General features: G+C 40.9%; 1 protein-coding gene across 4 annotated transcripts in view; it reads right to left on the bottom strand.

The window, feature by feature from the left end:
* Positions 1-24953, bottom strand: part of si:dkey-154p10.3 (zinc finger protein 135) — a 307986-nt gene that overhangs the window by 36630 nt on the left and 246403 nt on the right. The gene's annotated exons all lie outside the window — the stretch shown is intronic.

Below are 24953 nucleotides of genomic sequence, written 5' to 3'. Positions count from 1 at the left end.
CCCTACAATTACGACATGGCGAGATGTAATCCCGCTAAGAAGCGGCACTTTTCAAGAGGTGGAGATGGAGCGGCCGCGCGTGAGTCTCCGTCAGGTTCATCGGAGGGTTGCACCGGCGGCGAACTGTGCGAAACGGACTGGCCGTTACATATGTCAGCCTGAAAAACACACAGAGTTAAAGACTGTACAGAAAGAAAATGTGGCATGGCAGAGATCACTGATGCGTCACCGTGTTGCCAGTAGTAATCAGACTCCAGCTGAAGTGGATTTAATGATCAACACCCTTGACATAGTATGCTAGAGTCCTAATAGTATACAGGCTGATATTGCAATCGCTTAGGCCTACAGTGTCACCTATATATTAAAGAAACCCACAGTAGAATTTATGCAGTGTCTTTTATTTTACTAGTGTTTTTTTTCGTGAGTCAAATGAGGCACAGCTGTGAGGAAGAGCGCGTGTCCTCCGTCCCCCGTGCTGGACCACACCCGACCCTGTCTCCTGACAGCAGAGGGCTGAAAAAACAAGCCGAAATACTCGGTCAATGGCAGAAATACATTGTTCACTTGTGGCCATTAATGACACTTTAAAAGAGAAACAAAACCTGAAGAATAAATAAAAATGTTGTGCACTCGTCATGTTCCTGTGTTGAGTATCATTGCCAAACATAACACTATTCCTTTTTAAAAGCGAGAATAATATCCTGTCTCATTCATATAGCCCCATTGGGGCGTGCTGGACACTGCTCTCTGGCATCAGTCATCTGGCTCCATCACTACATATGGCATCCTGTCTTATCTGATGTTGTGGAGAACCCACAGGCTCAAACACTGTTGCAGACTTTTTCTGCCGTGTATAGTAGGGTCCCCCCGTGATGCAAGACAGAGCCATCTCCCTTAATCAATCCGATGGAGCGCTCCACCGTGGCACGTGCACGTCGTGTGCACTGTTGTACGGCGCAAAGAGGTCTTGTATAAGTGATCAACTGATGACTTCTCCTTCTCCTGTTAAACTGATTATATGCTGCACCGCAAGTCCACCTGACTCGAAAACTTGCGTACATGAGTTCAGACCAGACGTGAGATTTTATCGCAGCCTACGCTCACGTTCAAGTGATAATGCCTTGGCTTTGCGTAGAAATCGGGGTACGCCGTCCTCGCCTGTTTGAGGTCTATGGAAGTTTCAGAAATGAGGGCCTGTAGGTTTCCTGTCTCTGTGGGTCTCACAGCACAGTAATACCGAGTAGAGTCTGTCCACTGCGCAGAGGAGATCTGAAGATCCTTTTGTTTTATCCTCACTCACTGAAACGACAGCCAGAGTTGTGTCATTTTGCATTCAGAGTGAAAGAAGAACAGAAGATTGATCATCAAATTTAGTATCTGTAGGAAAGAGTAAAAGAGCTGCTTCTAAACTGTGTTATTATATATATCTGTAGTAAAAGACTCATTAACGATTCACATATGTTATTGGAATACAACTTTTTCATGCTGCATAAACTAACATACCTGAGAAAACACAATGCTGCAGTGACAGCATGTTGATAAAGGTAATGTGATGGTTTGTGTATTGATCTCTGTGAATAGAGTTCCTCTCTCTTCTATAGTTCAGTAACGCTCAGCTCCTCCCTGAGTCTCTCTATGCTGCTAAAACAGTCTCATAAGTATTGCGCAACTTGTAAAACACAGTGAAAACAGAATGATTTGTATTCGTAAATTGTGTTGTATCTGTGCCTCTAAAGATGCAGAGCAATTTGTATCCGCAAATGCGTATCTGTGTCCGTGTGTCTGATTTGTAACTACGTATTTCATCATTGCTAAATGACCTTAGTATTGTTCAATGTAAATATATGTAAGGTAAAAGTATTTCTAGACTACATGATGAAAAAGATGTAGTTTAACAGTGTGTGACTCCCTCTGGTGGATGTTGTGGAGTATGTGTTGTCTTTGCTCAAGGTGTTTGTACAGAGTTTTGGTGTTTCCTGTCACTGTGCTCAGGAGAGCACAGTAGTACACAGCAGAGTCAGACCGCTGAAGATTCTGGATCTTCAAAGGAACTGATGTCTCGTTGATTGTAGCATCAAATCTTTCTTTCTGGAAATCTGGAGCGTTTTTACAGAGAAACGTTGTAGCAGCATCTTTGGGTAATCATTTTCTTTTTGTTTGTACCAGTACAAAGTAGGAGTTTGGTCAGTCACAAATTTACAGTCAAGAGTAACTGTCTCTCCTTCAGTAGTAATGACATCTCCTGTTGACTGGATCACTCTGTCTTCTCCTTTACACTCTGGGGAAGAAGAGAACGTGCAGAGGAAGAGATGAATCAATAAAGATGACTGATTAGAGAAAAACAATCAGTATTTTTAAATAGTTACCTAGCCAGAGAGTCAGAATCAGGATGTTAGTCAGCCAGTGTTTCATGTCTGCAGTGAGAGGGGAGGAGAGAGAGGAAGAGCATTGATACTCTGATGGATCTGGGCCTTCACATCATTGGTCCTTCCTCTTTATCATCTGTTGAGGACAGAGGTGGGACCACGTCACTGTTTTGCAAGTCACAACTAAGTTTCAAGTACTTTACTGACGTCCCAAGTCAAGACAAGGATGTGCTGAGTGAAGTCCTAAGTCAAGGTCCAATTCCTTAACTTTGTGTTTCGAGTCCTAAACAAGTAATAAAGCAATCTTCACCAAATGTAGACAACAGAGTTATAATAAATTAAATTTACCCAAATAATTAATTCCTGTTTAAACATGTATTCATTGTTATACCATTTTAGGATGTGCCATTTCTGTAGGTGTTTCTCAAAGTCGAGGAAGGACCCTCCGAAGCCAGAATTTGAAGGATGCTACGTCATCGAAGTCCGTCGAAGGACTGTTCCAATATCGAGGATCCTACAAATTTAGGGTGACCAGATTTCCTGGAACTAAAATCGGGACACTTTGCACTTGACCGTAGTGCTTGTGCACGCATGTGCCAGCCCAGGTCAGACATAGACACAGACAGTAACTTCATTATTGATTATTTAAAATATATATAATATATAATATATATATATATATAATATATAATATATATATATATATATATATGGCGCTGCCACTGTCAAAGAAGCAGACACACAATTGCATTATGCATTTGAAGGTTATACTGTCAAACTGACTCAGAAGGAAATAACGAAAGTTTGCCGTTTGTTCTAAAATACAAAATGTATCTTCATAAATTTCGTTTTTTAATATGTCTGCTTAGAATGTAGTGTTTTGTTGCCTGGTAATTGTCATTGTTGTGCCGGTTTACGATGTTACCATGAGTTAAGTGACTGTTACGTTTGATAAGAACAGCTGGTTTATCACAACACCAGCTAATGTGTGGTAGCTTCTTTCAGCTAACGATCTATAATATGTCACTTGGCGGTGCCTTGTTTTCGTCAAGCGACAGAAGATCGGCGGTGATTGAGGGGGCCCTTATTGGCACGGGGCCCTGGGGTGACCTCACCCAAGCACCCACGCTATCTCCCTACTGCATGCAGCCTAGGCATAAGTTACTCCTCCCTCCTGTTTTGTGTCTTTTGTTGTTAATGTACTAATAAACCCCTGGACTGTAATATGTCAGGTGTGTTTGAGCAAGATTTCTGCTCATGTCCAAAACTTTGTGCATATTCTAAATACAGTATATCTGTGTTCTCTGTGATTTGGAGGAGTCGTGATGTTTTGAGAAAAATAAAGTGATATAGGCTATTACAAGAATAAAGTCACTATATTTCCATAGTCTGCTGTGCATTACGTGATATCTCTGCTGATACGGTAGATCTCAGACCTTCTGACAGACTCAGAGCCCCGTTTGGGTCTCTGGTCTCTGAATGAGACAAATAGTTTAGCTAGGGAAGTGGCTGTACGCTGCTATATGTCGGAGGTGGAAACCCAAAACTACTACATAAATAAAGGGAGCACAAACGCAGCACATCTGCCGCAGCATGTCCACAGCTGTGAGCGCATCCATCAACCTGAAGCTGGCCTGCATTTTACAGCGAGAGTGGACACTAAGCAACGCACAGGTCTGCTTCAGAGCTCCGTGTGTTTGAGTCTGAACCATAGACTGGAAACATCTCGTCACAGGAAATTCAAACTAAATCATTAGTATTGTGCTCCTAAACTTTGTGTTGATGACATCAATGTATTAGACTGATTTGACTAGGATTCCTCCGAGAACTTCACCTTTCACAGCTTTCCTCACGTAGAGACGGTTGCTAAGTGATAGCAACAAATACAGCATTGCCTTGGAAAAATAAACTACACAAAGTTACATTCGGGGCTACACTCAAATCATTCGGGGCTGAAACACCGGAAACATCAGCTCACGCTGCTGCTGGTGTAAACGGGACATTTTAGTGTCCCGACAGGCTTTTGTCGGGACTCGGGACACAGAATTCAAAATCGGGACTGTCCCGGTCAAACCGCGACGTCTGGTGACCTGATCCAAATTCCACCAAGGACTGAGTCCTTCGTTCAGAGAATTTCCAAGGATGCATGTGTGTATCCTTCACGTTCCCAAATCACCCACAATCCTATGTGTCGTGGCTTGGCCCGGCCCTATCATTACAACTGTATCACACATAATGGCAGACATAAGCGAGTTGTTGGCAGCAGCATACGCTGACGAGGCAATATGCCTTTCAATGTAGTGGTTGCCTGTAGTGTTTGCCGTACATGTGTTATCACCTTAGGTGTTACATTAATGTAAAGTCTTATACGCTATTAATGGTGTACAAATGCGATTCTAATTAGTAGATACATCCCGAGCTAAATCCTTAGGTCGAACTGAAACCTATCATTAACATTAGGCTGTGAGCTAGTTGCGTGTTTGTCGCGTGCATTGTGTTTGTAAATTCATGTCGTGTGCTGGCTGTATTTATCTCGTTTCCCCGATACTCACAGCAGTTACTGTACATATGCGTACCGCGTGAGCAGAGAGTTAGAAATGGTGTGTTTATCAGTTCTAGCTGCAGGGTATGGGTAGGTTACACAGCTGCACCTCGTCACTTTCACGATGCAACGTATGCCAAACTCACAGTTGAGTGAGTAGTCTTCTTGTACAGCTATATACGTTCTGCTAATGTTACGTATGCATTCATAACGGTCAAAATCATCTTCTTGTGTGTTGCTGTCGTGTTAACAGGGACTAAGGACAAACGGAGCGCGTGTCCGCGAGGATGGAAAGCACAGCAGCACCTTGGCCTGGTTGGCACAGGATGAGGCATTAGCGGCAGTCTGCACCGTCTGCCTGCCCCGATCCAAGAGGACAGACCGCCAGAGCGCTGCCGAGCATCACCAGACGGGAGAGCGGAGGAGGCGGAGGAGACGAGGAAAGCAAAGAATACAGAGCAGGGAGACAGAGGCCAAAGAGAGATGGCTGAAACAGATGGTGGTGGCACCTTTTTGGCGAGGAGGTTATCACATATATAACTGGTTCAAGCACACAGGGTTCTTCAGGCAACATGTGCACTCAAAGACAACAGATCCGAGACCATGTGGTCTCTCGAGATGTCACAGGATCTTGGCCTACGGTATAGTACCACAGCCCTGTCCAAACTCTAACTGACAGGAAAGAGCTCTAGAAGCGTAACATGGCGTCAGGGAGGGGCCGGCAGATAAGGTGCGACACTGCAGCGGCACTTTGACCTGTCCCATTGGTCAAGTACCATAAACAGCAGCATGAGGAGGTCTGAGTGGCCTGAGCTAATAACAACTCCATGTCACCGCCCCACATTCGCTCGCGTCTGTTTGCTGGGACCTTTGTCACTACAGCATGACATCACAGAACAAAGTGTCTTTCCACCTTCACTCAGTTTTCTGACGACGCACGACAAGTTTGTGCTACAAACTGCCCATATTTGAACCACGGGGCATTAATTTCGGTGCTGGGAGCACCGTGGATCCTCTGAAACCACTCGCCAGTGTTTTCATATCTGCAGGAGAAGGAAACAACATTTTTCTTCTCAAGTCGACTCTAGCTCCCTCCCTTCTGCTCTTTTTGGAAGGAAAGCTTCCTCTGATCTGCTGACGAGCAGACACGGACCCCCGTTTCTTTCGTGGAAACCTACGGACTGAACACACAGTAAGAAGGCTTACGTCTGGGCAGAGATACATAGTGTGTTTTATTAATGAGTAATTTGCTATTGCTGCTACTTTGTGTTACCATTAATGTGATCTGATTAATACAGCGCTACTGCTGCGCGTGTAATGTATTAATCAAATCTATTCTGTGAATGTACTCTGATCACGGTGCATTGTTGATATGTTGTGTTGAATATGTAGCTAGCTTGTTCAGGCTATAAATGCTACTTTCTGCTTCTCCCACTGCTGAGGAGTTTTAGGTACTGTTAGATCCAAGTATATATGTATGTATGTATATATATATATATATATATATATATGTATATGTATATATATATATGTATATGTATATGTATATGTATATATATGTATATATGTATATATATATGTATGTATATATATATCTTTCTTTCCTACTTCTCTAACCTTTCTCTCACACACACATATATGAACACATAGCTAGTTACACACACGCGCTAAGGTGAACAGCTGGTCAAACAGCGAGTCACATAAACTGCAGAGCGTGCACCGCTCCACAGTTCTGTGCTCCTGTGTCTCCCTCTTGTCAACCACATGTGTGCAATTAAAGAGTTGTATTTCTGTTTCAGTGACCTATTTGCGATGCAGAACATGTTGAACAATGAAAGGAGCTCATTGAGGTAATTTCAGAAGTAGTGCACCTCCTACTTGATAATGTCACCCTCTAGTGGAGGTACAAGGTTCATTACAACAGTGTGGAAAAAAAGCTTCCAGCAGCTTGTCAGTGTGTCAGCTTGTGTTTTTGTACAGAGACTGTGGGTTTGCTGTCACTGTGGGCCTCACAGCACAGTAGTACAGAGCAGAGTCTGTCACTGCAGCAGAGGAGATCTGCAGATCCAGATGCTTTTCTTCAGTTAGTTTAGTAGAGAACCTTGTGTCTGATTGTAGAGACTCTCCGCGTCTTGTAGAACCATGCCCTGAAATGTACAGGAGAAACTCTGGTGGTTTTCCTGGATATTGTCGATACCAGAAAAAATCATCAGTAGCTGTTATAGTCTTGGAGTATCTGTAGGACAGAGTAACAGAGCTGCCTTCTAAACTTTTGTCTTCTTTCTCTTCTGGAGTGAGTTCTTCACAGCTGACACCTAAATTAAGAGATAACTCTTTTTAATTGTGTTACAAAACTCAAGAAATGAATTACATTCATGAAACATTGCAATTAAACTTAGAATAATGCCAAATGTAACTTACCTGTAATAATTGAAATAAACATCAGAGAAAACAAACAATGCTGCAGTGACAGCATGTTGAATAAAGGTAATGTTGATGGTTTGTGTATTGAACTGTTGAATATAGAAGTTCCTCTCTCTTCTATAGTTCAGTAACAGCTCAGCTCCTCCCTGCGTCTCTCTGTAAAGTGATTCTAGAATAAAAAAAAAAAAATTGAAGATTAACAGTGTGTGACTCCCTCTAGTGGATGTTGTGGAGTATTATGTTGTCTTTGCTCCAAAGGTTTTTGTACAGGGTTTTGGTGTTTCCTGTCACTGTGGGCCTCAGAGCACAGTAGTACACAGCAGAGTCAGACAGCTGAAGCTTCTGGATCTTCAGAGGAACTGATGTCTTGTTGATTGTAGCATCAAATCGATCTTTAAGAAACTCTGGAGCATTTTCATCTGTTCCTAAGGTATCACGTCTCAAAATAAACATTGGAAAGTCATTGTCTTCTTGTTTGTACCAGAACAAATATGTATTTGAGCTAACACTGGCTTCGAATGTACAGTCAAGAGTAACTGTCTCTCCTTCAGTAGTAATGACATCTCCTGTTGGCTGGATCACTCTGTCTTCTCCTTTACACTCTGGGGAAGAAGAGAACATGTAGAGGAAGAGATGAATCAATAAAGATGATTTATTAAAGGAGAACAATCAGTAGTTTAAATAGTTACCTAGCCAGAGAGTCAGAATCAGGATGTTAGTCAGCCAGTGTTTCATGTCTGCAGTGAGAGGGGAGGAGAGAGAGGAAGAGCATTGATACTCTGATGGATCTGGGCCTTCACATCATTGGTTCTTCCTATTACAGTGTTTCTCAATTGCTAAAACACAATTTCTGAAACCTTGCTCCATTTTCTAAAACATTAAACACAAAACCTCATCTTCAAGCACTATTTACAAAACCTCGGACTCCTCTCGCAAAATGAAACTTTTTTTGTTCTTCCTCCTCCTTGTACCCCTATTTTTACAGTCCTGTACCCTGCATCTCACTGGCCTTTGTCTCTGTGATACTGTAATTCTTGTTATATGTTGTTATAAACCTGCAACCAGTCAAAATCTATTGAGCAGTCAGTACTGTCAACAAATGGAAAGCACAATGTTCAGGGCTATTCAATTTGTTCATTGTACAGTATACAGCCTACAATACACTGTACTACAGTATATAATACTAAAAGGGACAAAAGTCAAAGGAGTAAACATGTGATCAATGTGTTTCTTCTTGTCTTTGGACTGGGTCAGGCCAGAGCACTTCGTCGACATCACAAGCAATATTGTCCCTCCTGAGGCAACGGGGGAAGAATCCTCTTGTGTGCCGTATCCAGCCCTGACACCTCTCATACTCACTCGTCTTCGTCCTCTCACATTGTTTCTTCTATCCATTCTCAGACTTTCTCCTTCCCACCTTCAACAACCTGTTTGCTCTCTGAACTGGCTTATATTGGTTGTGTCACATCATTTGAAACAAGTGAAATCAATTTTGAGTGGTTGTGTTCAATCAATGACATGTTTTTTCTATTTGTATTTGATTGTTGCCACTTGTGTTTACCAGTATGGATGACATGTGCATTAGAGAGCAGAATGTGTTTTAAGAATGAGAATGTGTTTAGAGTTTGGCTGAAATGTCTACGTGAGATCTGCAAATTGTGTTTTACCATGGAAATGGTTTAAGGTATTGACAACAGACTGCAAAAGTAGCTAAATGAGTTCAGGCAACTGAGAACTTTGTTCAGCCAATGGGTTTTAGTGTTTTAGCAACAGTTGATTCAAGAAATAAATGGAAATGAATTTATAGGTGAAACAAGTTTCAAATAATATACTTTTTCCTCTTTCAGTTTGGGGAAAGGTATCAAGTCTTTCAAGTCAAAAGGCTCAAGTCCAAGTGAAGTCATGAGTCATTGGTGTTGAAGTCCAAGTGGAGTTGCAAGTCTTTTCTTCTTGAGTAGTATAATGACTAGCCTTAAAACTTAAAGCCACTGAGGGGCTGCTATACGGACTTGAAACAAACAGTCTATGGCTAGTAAACTAGATGGCGCGCTCTGTTCTTACCTTACACCGCTCAGTAGCCTACTGCGTTTTGATGGTAATTTTTTGATCACTATGTTCTTCAAATGAACGTGCAAGAATCCATGTGTCCATTAAACTCCATCAACAAACATTTACACATCCCCATGAGTGTTGCGGTGTGTAGCAATTTGATGCGGTCAAAAACTATTTGTGCTCCTCCGATTAACAGCACCCCCTGTTACCTGTTGAAAGGTTCCTACCTAAATAGACACCTAGTGACACCAGTGGACAATTTGTGTCCTACACCCAAAAAAAAGGAAAATGGCTCTTACAAGTAGTGTCTAAATTCATCAAATTTGTGACTTAAGTCTGCGCCTTTTGTTAAGGGACTCTAAACATTTACATCATATTTAGCATATGTAATGATTGTCATGAGTCTCAAAGATTGTATTGGAGAAGACAACAGGATGTCTGTTAAGTAACACTTATCAACAATGACAAACTGTAGAGAAAAATATCTTTCTTGTCAATTGCTTCTGTCTAAACAAGAGTTAAGAATCACAAAAACAATGAACTGGATTACATATGTTTCATGAAGTTGTAAGCACAAATAATCAGTGTAAACAATGAAATATTGCATTTATTCAGTGATTTATGTTCTCATTGTCCACTTGATGGCACTGTTGTTCAATAAAAGGAGGAGCTGAAGTGTGTATATGTTCAGTGAGGAGCTGTCAGGTTTTTGTACAGAGACTGTGGGTTTGCTGTCACTGTGGGCCTCACAGCACAGTAGTACAGAGCAGAGTCTGTCACTGCAGCAGAGGAGATCTGAAGAAACATTTTGGTTTTATCATCACTCACTGAAGCAGACAGTCCAGAGTTTGTTTGATTTGGCGTTCCCAAGTGAACAGTGAGAAACTCTGGTGGTTTTCCAGGATATTGTCGATACCAGAAAAAATAATCATTATATTCAGCTTGTTTGGAGTATCTGTAGGACAGAGTAACAGAGCTGCCTTCTAAACTATTGTCTTCTGTCTCAGCTGGAGTTCACAGCTGACACCTAAAGGAAGAGATAACTATGTTATAACATTTTATAAAACTCATTTAGTCAACACATTCAGTAAAGGTGAAGTGAACATTTTGCATAATCTAACATACCTGTGAGGATGGAAAGAAACAGCAGAGAAAACACACAATGCTGCAGTGACAGCATGTTGAATAAAGGTAATGTTGATGGTTTGTGTATTGAACTCTGTTGAATATAGAAGTTCCTCTCTCTTCTATAGTTCAGTAACAGCTCAGCTCCTCCCTGAGTCTCTCTGTAAAGTGATTCTAGACTACATCATGAAAAATATAGAAGTTTAACAGTGTGTGACTCCCTCTGGTGGATGTTGTGGAGTATTGTGTTGTCTCTGCTCCAAAGGTTATTGTACAGGGTTTTGGTGTTTCCTGTCACTGTGGGCCTCAGAGCACAGTAGTACACAGCAGAGTCAGACAGCTGAAGCTTCTGGATCTTCAGAGGAAATGATGTCTTGTTGATTGTAGCATCAAATCTGTCTTTCTGGAAATCTGGAGCATTCTCTTTTTTGTTTGAGTAATGCTTCAGCATGTACTTTGGGAAATCATTGACTTCTTGTTTGTACCAGAATAAAGATGGACTTGGATAAATTGTCTCAAATGTACAGCCAAGAGTAACTGTCTCTCCTTCAGTAGTAATGACATCTCCTGTTGGCTGGATCACTCTGTCTTCTCCTTTACACTCTGGGGAAGAAGAGAACATGCAGAGGAAGAGATTAAGTAATACAGATGATTGAATATAGAAAAACAATCAGTATGTTTAAAGAGTTACCTAGCCAGAGAGTCAGAATCAGGATGTTAGTCAGCCAGTGTTTCATGTCTGCAGTGAGAGGGGAGGAGAGAGAGGAAGAGCATTGATACTCTGATGGATCTGGGCCTTCACATCATTGGTCCTTCCTCATCTGTTAAGGAAATCTCAACAATTTGTGATTGTCCTTAACAGTGTGTGTCTCCCTCTGGTGGACGTTGTGGAGTATTGTGTTGTCTTTGCTCCAAAGGTTTTTGTACAGAGTTTTGGTGTTTCCTGTCACTGTGGGCTGCAGAGCACAGTAGTACACAGCAGAGTCAGACAGCTGAAGCTTCTGGATCTTCAGAGGAACTGACTTATTCTTGATTGTAGCATCAACTCTCTCTTGCGCTTTGGAATTATCAGTTGTTACAGAGTAACGTCGCAACATAATCTTTGGGTAATCATTTTCTCCTTGTTTGTACCAAAACAACGTGGGACTTAGATCAGTTGTCTCAAATGTACAGTCAAGAGTAACTGTCTCTCCTTCAGTAGTAATGACATCTCCTGTTGGCTGGATCACTCTGTCTTCTCCTTTACACTCTGGGGAAGAAGAGAACGTGCAGAGAAAGTGATGAATCAATGAAGATGACTGATTAAAGGAGAACAATCAGTATTTTAAATAGTTACCTAGCCAGAGAGTCAGAATCAGGATGTTAGTCAGCCAGTGTTTCATGTCTGCAGTGAGAGGGGAGGAGAGAGAGGAAGAGCATTGATACTCTGATGGATCTGGGCCTTCACATCATTGGTCCTTCCTCTTTACCATCTGTTGAAGATCTCTCAACAATTTGTCATTGTCTTGAAGTTTAACGGTGTGTGACTACCCCTAGTGGATATTTTGGAGTATAACGTTGTCTTTTCTCCAAAGGTTTTTGTACAGAGTTTTGCAGCCCTATCTTGCACCCAGCACAGTGCAGCATGTAGCCCAATGCAACTGTCTTTGCTAGTTTAAGACTGTCCAGCGCCCACATCTTGTAAATAGTAAATGCACCTGCGCCCATCTGTGCGCCCATCTGTGCGCCCATGGGCATGCTGGTCTTACAGGGAGGTGTGTTCAGGTGCATTCTGGGCGTGCTGCTCTTACAGGGAGGTGTGTCCAGGTGCATTCTGGGCATGCTGGTCTTACAGGGAGGTGTGTTCAGGTGCATTCTGGGCATGCTGGTCTTACAGGGAGGTGTGTTCAGGTGCATTCTGGGCGTGCTGCTCTTACAGGGAGGTGTGTTCAGGTGCATTCTGGGCGTGCTGCTCTTACAGGGAGGTGTGTTCAGGTGCATTCTGGGCGTTTTGGTCTTACAGGGAGGTGTGTTCAGGTGCACTCTGGGTGTATTGCTATCTTGAGGCAGCGGAAAGTGATCGTGCCATTGACCAACAAAAACCTGGTCTAAAGTCAATAATGCAGCATTTCATTGTTATTTTAACATCGCATTAGTAAAATGCTCCTAGGCTCAGCGCACTATGAGCACACTATGCTTGTTACACACACAGGGACGCCCAGCAGCACACTCACGCATGCAGAAGATTAAAAATTAAAATATTACAATGTGAAATAATATTATGATGTGACCTTCTCACACACTTTTACCTCACGCACAAGCAGATCCTGCTTAACAATTTCAACATCATAATAGCAATGCTCCAAGGTACAAACGCGCCTGGCTTTTAAAGGGAATGGGAGATAACACTGAATGGTAAATTGCATGTTACGCCCAAAACACACATGAATTAATCAAGTCACGAAGTAGGCTAGAACCCTTTTGAACCATGCGACCGGCGAACAGACCCTTTTTAATTTGGGGCTGTTGTTTCCATCCTGTTTGTACCAGTAGAGATAATCATTAGTTGAACTGCTGTTATATTGACAGCCAAGTGTTACTGCCTCTCCTTCAGTAGCAGTCACATCTCCTTTTGGTTGCAGCACGTTGTCTTTTTGTGCTCTGCATTCTGTAAAACAACAACAAACAGAATCAGTGTGCTGTTAAAGAATCATATCAATGTTAGATTGATATCAAAGAAACAGAGTTGTGTTCATACCAAGGCTCATAGCAGCCAGCAACACTGAGATGAACAGAGGCTTCATATCTGCAGTGTGGAGTAACTCTGAGCTACAGCAAGTATAAAGAAGGCTGTGATCTCTCTGTTTAGTCTTCATCAACACTAAGTTGGTGGATTAGAAGGAGGAACCTGATCACAGTGACAGGGCTCATTCACAGCCCTGGGTTATTCCCCCTACTGACAACTTTACACCTAACACATGTTGTGTCTCTCTCCTTTCTTAGTGTAACTGTTCTTGTATGAAGTGGTCTTTGTAGTTTTCAGCTGACATGGTTCCTGTTTTACAGCTGGTGCAGATTCACTTGGTTCTCAAACGTATAAAAGGTGATAATTGTAGTGAACCTGTACATGCCTTTTTAATATTTCTTTATATAAATTTTGAAAGTAAAGTGAGACTTATTATTTCAACATGTTACGTTTTATGCATTTTTCAGAATGTTTCTTGAATGTAAAGTGACAGTTTAGTATCTTTTGGTCCTCTGCAGCCGTTTGAGGTCAAATTCAAAGATGGTGAAGTTGTTGGAGAAGCTTCTGTTTTCATGAAATTCTTAAGTTTGTAAAATCTTAGAAATGTGATTCTACTGAGTTCTTCTGTGAATTATGATGTTGTGGAATATAAACTACCAGTGATTTAACTAGTGTTTCATTTTCTATTTGGGATGCAGATCAACATGTTCAACAATGGAAGGAGCTCATTGTGGCCTATCTATTTCCGTTGTTTCTATCTGTTGGTATAAACAGAGCCAAAAGTTTAAGTCCAGTGGATTCCATAGTTACATGTCTGCAACCGGCACAACATTTACTACATTTTGACCAACCATGATATATGAAGAGTGAAAACTGTAGTGGAGAGAGCAATTTGTTTGGAAAGATTTCAGAGAATCATACTGCAGCTCCCCCCTTTGTCCTCCCCTCTGGCTCTCAACATTCTGTCCCATACACACACATTGGAAAATCTGAAACAGTCTGAAAACTGGACGATACATAAACTGTGATTTGGTAGAAACCGTGCTTGATATCAGAATGCCCATTCAGCCCGATAAAGGACAATGTCTTGTCTTCAGTTTAAACTTTAAATTATTTTTCCACATTAAAGTATGGCGATACAGCATGGCCTCAAAGGGCGGTTGTTTTGAGCTATTGTAAGCAATTTCCCGAAGATTTCCCATTAAAGTCTATGGGAAATTTTAACATTGTGGCCTAATGGCCGACAGGGTATGAAGAGGATTTAGTAGGTAAGTCAGTGTCCATTTATTTGTTGTCATGGTGTCTTGTGTTTGAACCATCATACAGTTGGTTTGTCATTGATGTGGATTTGCTGCTCATGTGAATCCTCCCACAGTGTTACATTAGCAGCTGTAACCACAGGGACTCTGATAAAACTGGAATAATCAGAATCCATCTGATAGGAAGCTGTGGTTTGAATACCACTTCCCTCCTCTTTGAAGAGTAGTCAGATATCTGTGTTCAGGTTTTTGTACAGCCTCTTCTACACTTTGTATCACTGTGTTTCTAGAGCACAGTAGTAGAGACCTGTGTCTGCCAGGGTTAGTGTTTTTATGGTCAGTTCAGTTGTTTTCCCTGGTGTTTTGGATTCATATCGCTTTTCTGGGATATATTCAGTCGTAACTTTCCTTGCTCCTTTCCAGAGTATGAACTGAGGTGCCTGAATGTCAGAATTATGTCTGTACCAGTAGAGTCTAATATATTCTTCAGTAGTCTCATAGTTACATCTGAGTGTGACAGATTCTCCATCTCTTTTACTGACTTTATCTTCTACAGGAGAGATTTTGTTTCCAGCTATTATTCCTGGAAAAGGAAAGAAAATGAAGCTATTAAACTAACATTGTTCATGAGGCTGAGAGGAGAAAACAGGAGAAAATGTCAACTGTACATTGTTACTCTGGACAGAAACAGTTCAACTGTTCAGAGATTTCTGCTCTGAACTGCAGTTTATATAAATCTTTAGAAAATAATAAAACCATGATGTTCTTTGTATCTTACCAAAGAAAAGAGCAGCAAGAATAATCCACAGCCAATGTTCCATTTCTACAACAAGGTTTAAATCAACAGGAGAAACTAGCTGATGTTCAACATTCAGTCTGAGAATTGTTCTCTCCACAGCAGCACTTATTATTGACTGAATGGTTGAACACAGTGCAGAAGTAGAGCACCTCCTACTTGATAATGTTGCCCTCTAGTGGAGGTACAACGTTCAGTACAACATTGAGGAAAAAAAGTCTTCCAGCAGCTTGTCAGTGTGTCAGCTTGTGTTTTTGTACAGAGACTGTGGGTTTGCTGTCACTGTGGGTCTGACAGCACAGTAGCACAGAGCAGAGTCTGTCACTGCAGCAGAGGAGATCTGAAGAACCACTTTGGTTTTATCCTCACTTACAGAAACATTCAGTTGAGAGTTTGTTGCACTTTGCGTTCCAAAGTGAAAGATGATGAACTCTGGTGGGTTTCCTGGATATTGTCGATACCAGAAAAAATAATCATTGTTATCCGCTTGTTTGGAGTATCTGTAGGACAGAGTAACAGAGCTGCCTTCTAAACTGTTCTTTTCTGTCTCGACTGGAGTGAGTTCTTCACACATGACACCTAAAGGAAGAGAAAACTCTGTTATTAGATGTTATTTCAAAGACTTAATGAATGATTCACATTGAGATGGTATTGAGATTAAACTTCTGCATGAACTTTTTCATGCTGCATAATCTAACATACCTGTTAGAATGGAAAGAAAAAGCAGAGAAATCACACAATGCTGCAGTGACAGCATGTTGAATAAAGGTAATGTTGATGGTTTGTGTATTGATCTCTGTTGAATATAGAAGTTCCTCTCTCTTCTATAGTTCAGTAACAGCTCAGCTCCTCCCTAACTCTCTCTGTAAAGTGATTCTAGACTACATCATGAAAAATATTGTAGTTTAACAGTGTGTGACTCCCTCTGGTGGATGTTGTGGAGTATTGTGTTGTCTTTGCTCCAAAGGTTTTTGTACAGAGTTTTGGTGTTTCCTGTCACTGTGGGCTGCAGAGCACAGTAGTACACAGCAGAGTCAGACAGCTTAGCAGAGATGATCTCCAGATCAACACATTTCTTTTTCTTGTCAATGTGAGCTGAAAAATCAGAACCAGTTGGATGAATCAACCCTCCCTCTGTGATGGAGAGCAGGAACTCTGGTCTGGATCTCTGGTATTGTCGGTACCACTGGATATTGTAGATAGTACCCTCATGTGTACAGGTCAGGTTGATGTTTCTGCCCTCTGCAACATGTTCTTCAGTACTTTCTGGCTTTATGCTGTTCATGGAACCCAGGGCTGTAAAATGAGTATTATTCACATCAGTTATCATTAACTTACACAGATAAACCTCTAGTTATGAAATATCTTGTTAATACAGCAGGTTATATGAGACTTTGATCTCTGTTCTAACACTCACCTATAAAGGGAGAGAAAAGTAAAAACAGGTAAAGCAACATGTCTTTGGAGTTGTTAAAGCCAAACAGACAGCAGATGAACAATGTTCTTCCACTGCAGTAGAATGAAAAACTAAACAGCCTCTCTGATGTGCAGCTCTTCTTCTCAACATCAAGCTGATTGTGCTTTTAGCTCCTCAAACACTTCTGCTCTGGAGACAGAAATAATCTCATTGGTTGAGTTAAACGTCAGTGGGCGGGGCCAGAGAATAACCTTTTGCTGAAAGGTGAAAAGATAAAATATCAGTGAAGAGAAAGAAGAACTTTGGTGGATGTTTCTGATGTTGGTTGAGTTGTTGTGTGATTATCTTAAAGGTGCACTATGAGTTCCTCCATGGTCCCTTCTTTTGATACGGAGCCCCCCTCTTGTCCGCTGAGAGAAAAAAAACTAAACGATGCACACAGAATAAAAATCTGTTCCCTCGCTTTTTTAAACCTGCATAAAATTAGAAAGATATTTACAGATTCAAGCTTCCGGGATCAATTATTCTATTGTGAAATGTTATTAAATTACAAACGATGCATATTTCCTACCGTCATAAGGTAAACAATGAGCTACAAGCTCATTTTCATCAAAACAAGACGTCCTCCAACCTGGAGAAATAACACTGGTCTCTACGAGCAGCCGGCAGTGAGACGGTAGTGAGACGATTATTTAGGGACCGTCTATAAACTACAACACCAAAAAGAGATACAACAATATTTATTAATTCAATGATTAAAATAGGTAGTGTCTCCAAACTTACCTCAATTATAACTTGTCTCCTGCTGGCTCTACTACAGCACTTACCTTTCAAAAATAAGCATAATATAATTTTGGGGAATAATTATTGCATGAAATATGTTATAATTACATAGAGAAATGTCTCACAACATACTCCAGAGAAGGTGGTTGTACTACAACAAATACTTAAAGATGAACTGAACTGAAAGAATAAACGTTGATAACGTGTTGGTCATGACAAATAAAAATAAATTACACTAAAAATTGTAATTAAAAAAAAATCAATATAGCTTTTTTAAAGCAACACAAAAAAATACATTTGTTAGTATTAGAATGCGGACAATTTTGATGACGTCACTGGCATGGTAGGACCTGCGAAGGCTACAGTGCAGCACATTAAATACACATGAAAATGAGTAATTTTAATGGCATGGGTTACACATTTGAGCCTGTGAGGGACAGGCCTGTAGTGTCTGACTACCACCACATGGAGGTCGATCCGTTTCAGGCTCCACCTTCGGATCGTTTGGGGGGAAGTGACTGGTGTGTGTGTGTGGGCGCTGCCGGACACTGCAACTGAATCCATCTGTTGGCAGAGAGGTCAACCTGGACCATTTACCTGTCATGCACTCTCATTTATTGTATCCAAGCACATTATGCATTTTAGGGAATAGAGACTGCTTATATATCGTGTGCATTTAGAGAAAATAGAAAAGGTCCTGTGCGTTTTAGAAGATAAATGGAAAATGTGATTGGACGAATTCATCCAATGGGATCGCTTGTTAAGTTAGCTGCACGCAAGGAGGAGGATTCACGAGTTTTGCCGTTTACTTTAGGCTAGTGCAGAGTTGGCAGATTTTTTCCTTGTGGTCGTTGATGGATATTACACAAATGGATACTGCACAGATACCTCTTATTATGGAATTAGCAGCTTTTTCTGTGAGTTGAACTCCCTCTGCATCAACAATGTGCCCTGAGACATCAGCTAGCTTCAGGGTGAGTAGAAAGGGACGTTGGATTCTGTTTACAGACCCGCTGTGGTTTAGTTAGCAGCTAGAAACGCATTATTATTGATCTGTGATATCATCGGAGTCATGGTTTATTTATACAGTCTATGGTCGGAGCGCTAGCTTGAGTTTGACATAAGTGCTTCCAACGTGTTTAGCTGCTAGCCCTTTCCCTAGGTTGGATCGTTTGGTATCTAGCTTGGTTTTGTGACTCAATTTCAATGAATGCCCAGTGTGTCAGTCTCAGTTTTGTTGAACGTTATAAAGCCTACACGTCAGGCTGTATTTGTGCGTGTAAGTGAAAATGTACGTGTTTTGTGTATGTCACAACAACGTTACATCCAGCCCTTTGCCTAGTAGACTTGCTAGCATGCTGGATAACAGCTAAACATACCTCTCTGTCCTCTGCCTGATGTGAGCGTTTCAGCGCCCTGTCTCTGCGGTAGATAGCATCGGTGTTAGTGTCTTGCCGTTGGTCTATCAGTCTGCCCTGTACTGTAGCCTGAAAAATCGATCATTGACAGAATGGCCTCAGGTTTCAGTCTGTTGGACTTAACCCTCACAAGTGACCCTGTTGTATCAAAAGTACAGCTCTCTAAATAGTCTGTCGCTAAAAAATGGTCGCTACAGACTCGAAATCCAGGGGCTGTTGGAGGGCTAGCCAGTTTTAAGGCAGCTAGCCATGAGTTGAGGACTGGTTTCCTTGTCAAAGGTAGCCTGTGGAAATGTATCGTAACCCCAGCTGCCTTAGCCCTATACAGATCATTACTGCAGCCAGGGGCAATACAGTATGAACCCCCCCTAGACCTGTTGGTTTCCGTTTCCTCAGCCATGTCCGTTAGCCTCAGACTGTTTACATCCCATGGCTGCTTACCATGCCAGTGACGTAGCCGATTGTGGAATTCCAACATGGCGGCGCCTGTGTAACAACAACAACACTTTCAATGTACCATTTTATCCCTTTTATCAAATTCAGCCATTTTAATCATTGTACCAATGAGAACAAATAAAATACATCAGTTATATCACCTTTACTCAAATTCCAGTTCAGTTCATCTTTAAAGTGTAATATATATATATATATATATATATATATATATATATATATATATATATATATATATATACTTTTTTGAGGAAGTTTCAGTTTCAGTGAAACTCTTAAGTTGGTAGATACTTTAGCCTTTAAAATGTGATTCTACTGAGTTCTTCTCTGAATTATGATGTTATGTAATATAAATTACCAGTGATTTCAGTTTTATTAGTGTTTCATTGTCTATTTGGGATGCAGATCAACATGTTCAACAATGGAAGGAGATCATTGTGGCCTATCTGTTTCCATTGTTTCTATCGGCAGTTGGTATGAACAGAGCCAAAAGCTTAAGTCTGGTGGATTCCATAGTTACATGTCTGCGACCGGCACAACATTTCCTACATTTTGACCAACCATGATGTATGAAGAGTGAAAACTTTAGGGGAGAGAGAAATTTGTTTGGAAAATTTTCAGAGAATCATACTGCAGCTCCCCCCTCTGTCCTCCCCTCTGGCTCTCAACATTCTGTCCCATACACACACATTGGAAAATCTGAAACGGTCTGAAAACTGGACGATAAATAAACTGTGATTTGGTAGAAACCGTGCTTGATATCAGAATGCCCATTCATCCCAATAAAGGCCAAAGTCTTGTCTTCAGTTTAAACTTTTAATTATTTTTCTACATTAAAGTATGGCGATACAGCATGGCCTCAAAGAGGGGTTGTTTTGAGCTATATTAAGCAATTTTCCGAAGATTTCCCATTAAAGTCTATGGGAAATTTTAACATTGTGGCCTAATGGCCCACAGGGTATGAAGAGGATTTAGTAGGTAAGTCAGTGTCCATTTATTTGTTGTCATGGTGTCTTGTGTTTGAACCATCATACAGTTGGTTTGTCATTGATGTGGATTTGCTGCTTATGTGAATCCTCCCACAGTGTTACATTAGCAGCTGTAGTCTCATATTGACATATTTGTGTAACAGATTCTCCTTCTCTTTTACTGACTTCATGTTCTACAGGAGAGATTTTGTCTCCAGCTGTTGTTCCTGAAAAAAAGTAGAGAAAATGAAGTCATTAGACTAACAGCTGACTCCTAAATGAAGCAATAAGTCTGTTATTTCATGTTATAAAAGACTTAATACGTGATTAGCATTCAGATGTTATTGGAATAACTTGTTCATGCTGTATAATCTAACCTACCTGTTAGAATGGAAAGGAACAGCACAGAAAACACACAATGCTGCAGTGACAGCATGTTGAATAAAGGTAATGTTGATGGTTTGTGTATTGATCTCTGTTGAATATAGAAGTTCCTCTCTCTTCTATAGTTCAGTAACAGTTCAGCTCCTCCCTGAGTCTCTCTGTCTCCTCATAGCTCTGTGTTTTCACTTCTCTCAGTTACTCTTCTAAGGTAAAGTGATTGTAGACTACATCATATTAAAGTTTAACAGTGTGTGACTCCCTCTGGTGGATGTTGTGGAGTATTGTGTTGTCTTTGCTCCAAAGGTTTTTGTACAGAGTTTTGGTGTTTCCTGTCACTGTGGGCCTCAGAGCACAGTAGTACACAGCAGAGTCAGACAGCTGAAGCTTCTGGATCTTCAGAGGAACTGACTTATCCTTCACTGTAGCATCAATTCTCTCTTGTGCTTCAGCATCATCAGTTTTTACAGAGAAACGTTGCAGCATCATCTTTGGGAAATCATTGACTTCTTGTTTGTACCAGAATAAAGAGGCACCTGGATAACTTGTCTCAAATGTACAGTCAAGAGTAACTGTCTCTCCTTCAGTAGTAATGACATCTCCTGTTGGCTGGATCACTCTGTCTTCTCCTTTACACTCTGGGGAAGAAGAGAACATGCAGAGGAATAGATTAAGTAATACAGATGATTGAATAAAGAAAAACAATCAGTAGTTTTAATAGTTACCTATTCAGAGAGTCAGAATCAGGATGTTAGTCAGCCAGTGTTTCATGTCTGCAGTGAGAGGGGAGGAGAGAGAGGAAGAGCATTGATACTCTGATGGATCTGGGCCTTCACATCATTGGTCCTTCCTCTTTATCTGTTGGGGATCTCTCAACAATTTGTAATTTACCTGAAGTTTAACAGTGTGTGACTCCCTCTGGTGGCTGTTGTGGAGTATTGTGTTGTCTTTGCTCCAAAGGATTTTGTACAGAGTTTTGGTGTTTCCTGTCACTGTGGGCCTCAGAGCACAGTAGTACACAGCAGAGTCAGACACTTCAGCTGAGATGATCTCCAGTTTAACACGTTTCTTTGACTTGTCAATGTGAGCTGAGAAATCAGAACCAGTTGGATTAATCGATCCATCCTCTGTGATGTAGAGCAGGAACTCTGGTCTGGATCTCTGGTATTGTCGGTACCACTGGATATTGTAGATAGCACCCTCATATGTACAGGTCAGGTTGATGTTTCTGCCCTCTGCAACATGTTCTTCAGTACTTTCTGGCTTTATGCTGTTCATGGAACCCAGGGCTGTAAAATGAGTATTATTCACATCAGTTATCATTAACTTACACAGATAAACCTCTAGTTATGAAATATCTGGTTAAAACAGCAGGTTATATGAGACTTTGATCTCTGTTCTAACACTCACCTATAAAGGGAGAGAAAAGTAAAAACAGGTAAAGCAACATGTCTTTGGAGTTGTTAAAGCCAAACAGACAGCAGATGAACAATGTTCTTCCACTGCAGTAGAATGAAAAACTAAACAGCCTCTCTGATGTGCAGCTCTTCTTCTCAACATCAAGCTGATTGTGCTTTTAGTTCCTCAAACATTTCTGATCTGGAGACAGAAGTAATGTCATTGGTTGAGTTAAACATAGGGGGGGGGGGGGCAGAAAATAACCTTTTGCTGATAGGTGAAAAGATAAAGCTGCAGTGAAGAGAAAGAAGACCTTTGGTGGATGTTTCTGATGTTGGTAGAGTTGTTGTATTATCGTCTTAAAGTTTAACAGTGTGTGACTCCCTCTAGTGGATGTTGTGGAGTATTGTGTTGTCTTTGCTCCAAAGATTTTTTGTTGTTGTTTTAGTGTCCTATTTTAACCATCTAAGTGCACGGTGTGAAGCGTCTGGCGCAAGTGGGTTTAGGGCGTGTCTGAATCCACTTTTGCTAGCAGATGAAAGGGTCCGTGCGCCGAGCGCATGGTTCTAAAGGGTTGTACTTAGTGTCTTCATTAATCATAGGTGTGTTTTGGGCATAACATGCAATAAACTAATCAGAGATCATCTCCCATTCTCTTTAAAAGCCAGGCGTGTTTGGACCTTGGAGCATTGCTATTATGATGGAGGATTTGCACCATAATCTTTTTTATTTCTTAATCTTCTGCATGTGTTTGTGCTGCTGTTCGTCCCTGTGTGTGTAACAAGCAGAATGTGCCATTCTGTGCACGAGCCTAGGAGCATTGTATTAATTTGCTGTTAAAATAACAATGAAATGCTGCGTTATTGACTTTAGACCAGGTTTTTGTTGGTCAATGGCGCGATCACTTCCCGCTGCCACTAAGATATCTTAGTAATTACCATCCTAATCCAGTCAGAACTACATGGTACAATTAATGATTAATACCTTAGGTTTTACCTCGTACTTCAGCTGTAGTTCCTCTATAATTACCTACTTATTACCAGTGGTAGTTACCTAAAAGGTAATATTATTACCATGTAAATACCAGGTAAATAATTGGTAATTAGGGGAATGTAAAAGGAATGGTTACCAAATATTACATTTTAACAGTGTGTGACTCCCTCTAGTGGATGTTGTAGAGTATTGTGTTGTCTTTTCTCCAAAGGTTTTTGTACAGAGTTTTGGTGTTTCCTGTCACTGTGGGCTTCAGAGCACAGTAGTACACAGCAGAGTCAGACACTGCAGCTGAGGAGATCTGTAGATCAACTTGATTTTTCTCCTTATTCAGTGTAGCATTCAGTCGAGGATGAGGAGGTTTTGCTTCCACTACTGAAGGCGATGTTGTATCAGTGATCAGGAGAAGGAACTGAGGAGCTGATCCAGGATCCTGTCGATACCACTGGAGATTATCAGCTTGAACTGAATAGGTACAGGACAGAGTAACACTACGGCCCTCTGATGAAAAGACTTCAGCACTGCTGGCAGTAATATCATCTTCCATCGTGTTACCTAGTGAGGAAAACAACATGTTAGATTTACACTTCTGTTCCAAAGTCACATATCTAACATTTGAAAAACATCACACCTATTAGTGATACAGTGATGACATCTAGATTTGTATCTTTGACATGTTAAAGTTTGAACTAAAATCTGAACTGTATCTGTAAAACTTTGAAAGTGTCTTTGTATTTCAGGATTTATAATCATAAAGATACATACCTATGAGAGTGAAGCAGAACAGAATTGCAGTGAGTTTTTCCATGTCTGCAGAGGTGAAATGCTGTTTATGAATGTTCAGGATGAATACGTTTTGTGAGTTGTTTGGTCTGATGTTCACAGCTGGAATCAAACAGTTCTCTGTCATGAAGACACCTCTGCAGTCAGTAGGAGGAGACTCAGATGTTGAATTAGTTTCATTTCTTCAAGTCTTCATCATAAACTGTGTTTCATTAGTGAAAAGAATCCAGACTATCTCATAAAATACATTAAAGTTTATCAGTGTGTGACTCCCTCTGGTGGATGTTGAGGAGTATTGGGTTGTCTCTGCTCCAAAGGTTTCTGTACAGAGTTTTAGTGTTTGTAGCACCTAACATATTTCTTTCTAGAAAGTTTGAAATAAACTGAGACTTAATATTTCAACGTGTTACGTTTTATGCTTTTCTCAGAATGTTTCTTGAATGTAAAGTGAGAGTTTACTTATGCTTACCAGAGTTGAAACATAAACATAAAACACTTTTCATCTTTAGTGCTTCAGTTACTGTTATTGTCAACTCTACAAAGAATCTAGAGCAGGGGCCACCAACCTTTTAGAAACTGAGAGCTACTTCATGGGTACTGAGTCATAGGAAGGGCTACCAGTTTGATACGCTCTTCTGAAATAACTAATTTGCTCAGTTTGCCTTTAGTTATATATGATTATTAATGATTAATGATACTCATCTATGTGAAGACACTGATCACGTTAATGATTTCTCATTATCAATAATTATCAACAATGACTTAACAAGGTGGGAAACAGATAACATCAATATTCAATTTTCATTTTTAGAACAGGCCTGAGGGCTACTCATGTGGTCCTTGGGGGCTACCTGGTGCCCACGGGCACCGTGTTGGTGACCCCTGGTCTAGACTGTATCATTACATACTATTCCATGTTTAACAGTGTGTGACTCCCTCTAGTGGACGTTGTGGAGTATATTTTTGTCGTTTCTCCAAAGGTTTTTGTACAGAGTTTTGGTGTTTCCTGTCACTGTGGGCCTCAGAGCACAGTAGTACACAGCAGAGTCAGACAGCTGAAGCTTCTGGAT

Source organism: Sander lucioperca, chromosome 9 (assembly GCF_008315115.2).
Source record: "Sander lucioperca isolate FBNREF2018 chromosome 9, SLUC_FBN_1.2, whole genome shotgun sequence".
Classification (NCBI taxonomy): Eukaryota; Metazoa; Chordata; class Actinopteri; order Perciformes; family Percidae; genus Sander; species Sander lucioperca.
This window is presented reverse-complemented; position numbering and strand designations above follow the sequence as displayed.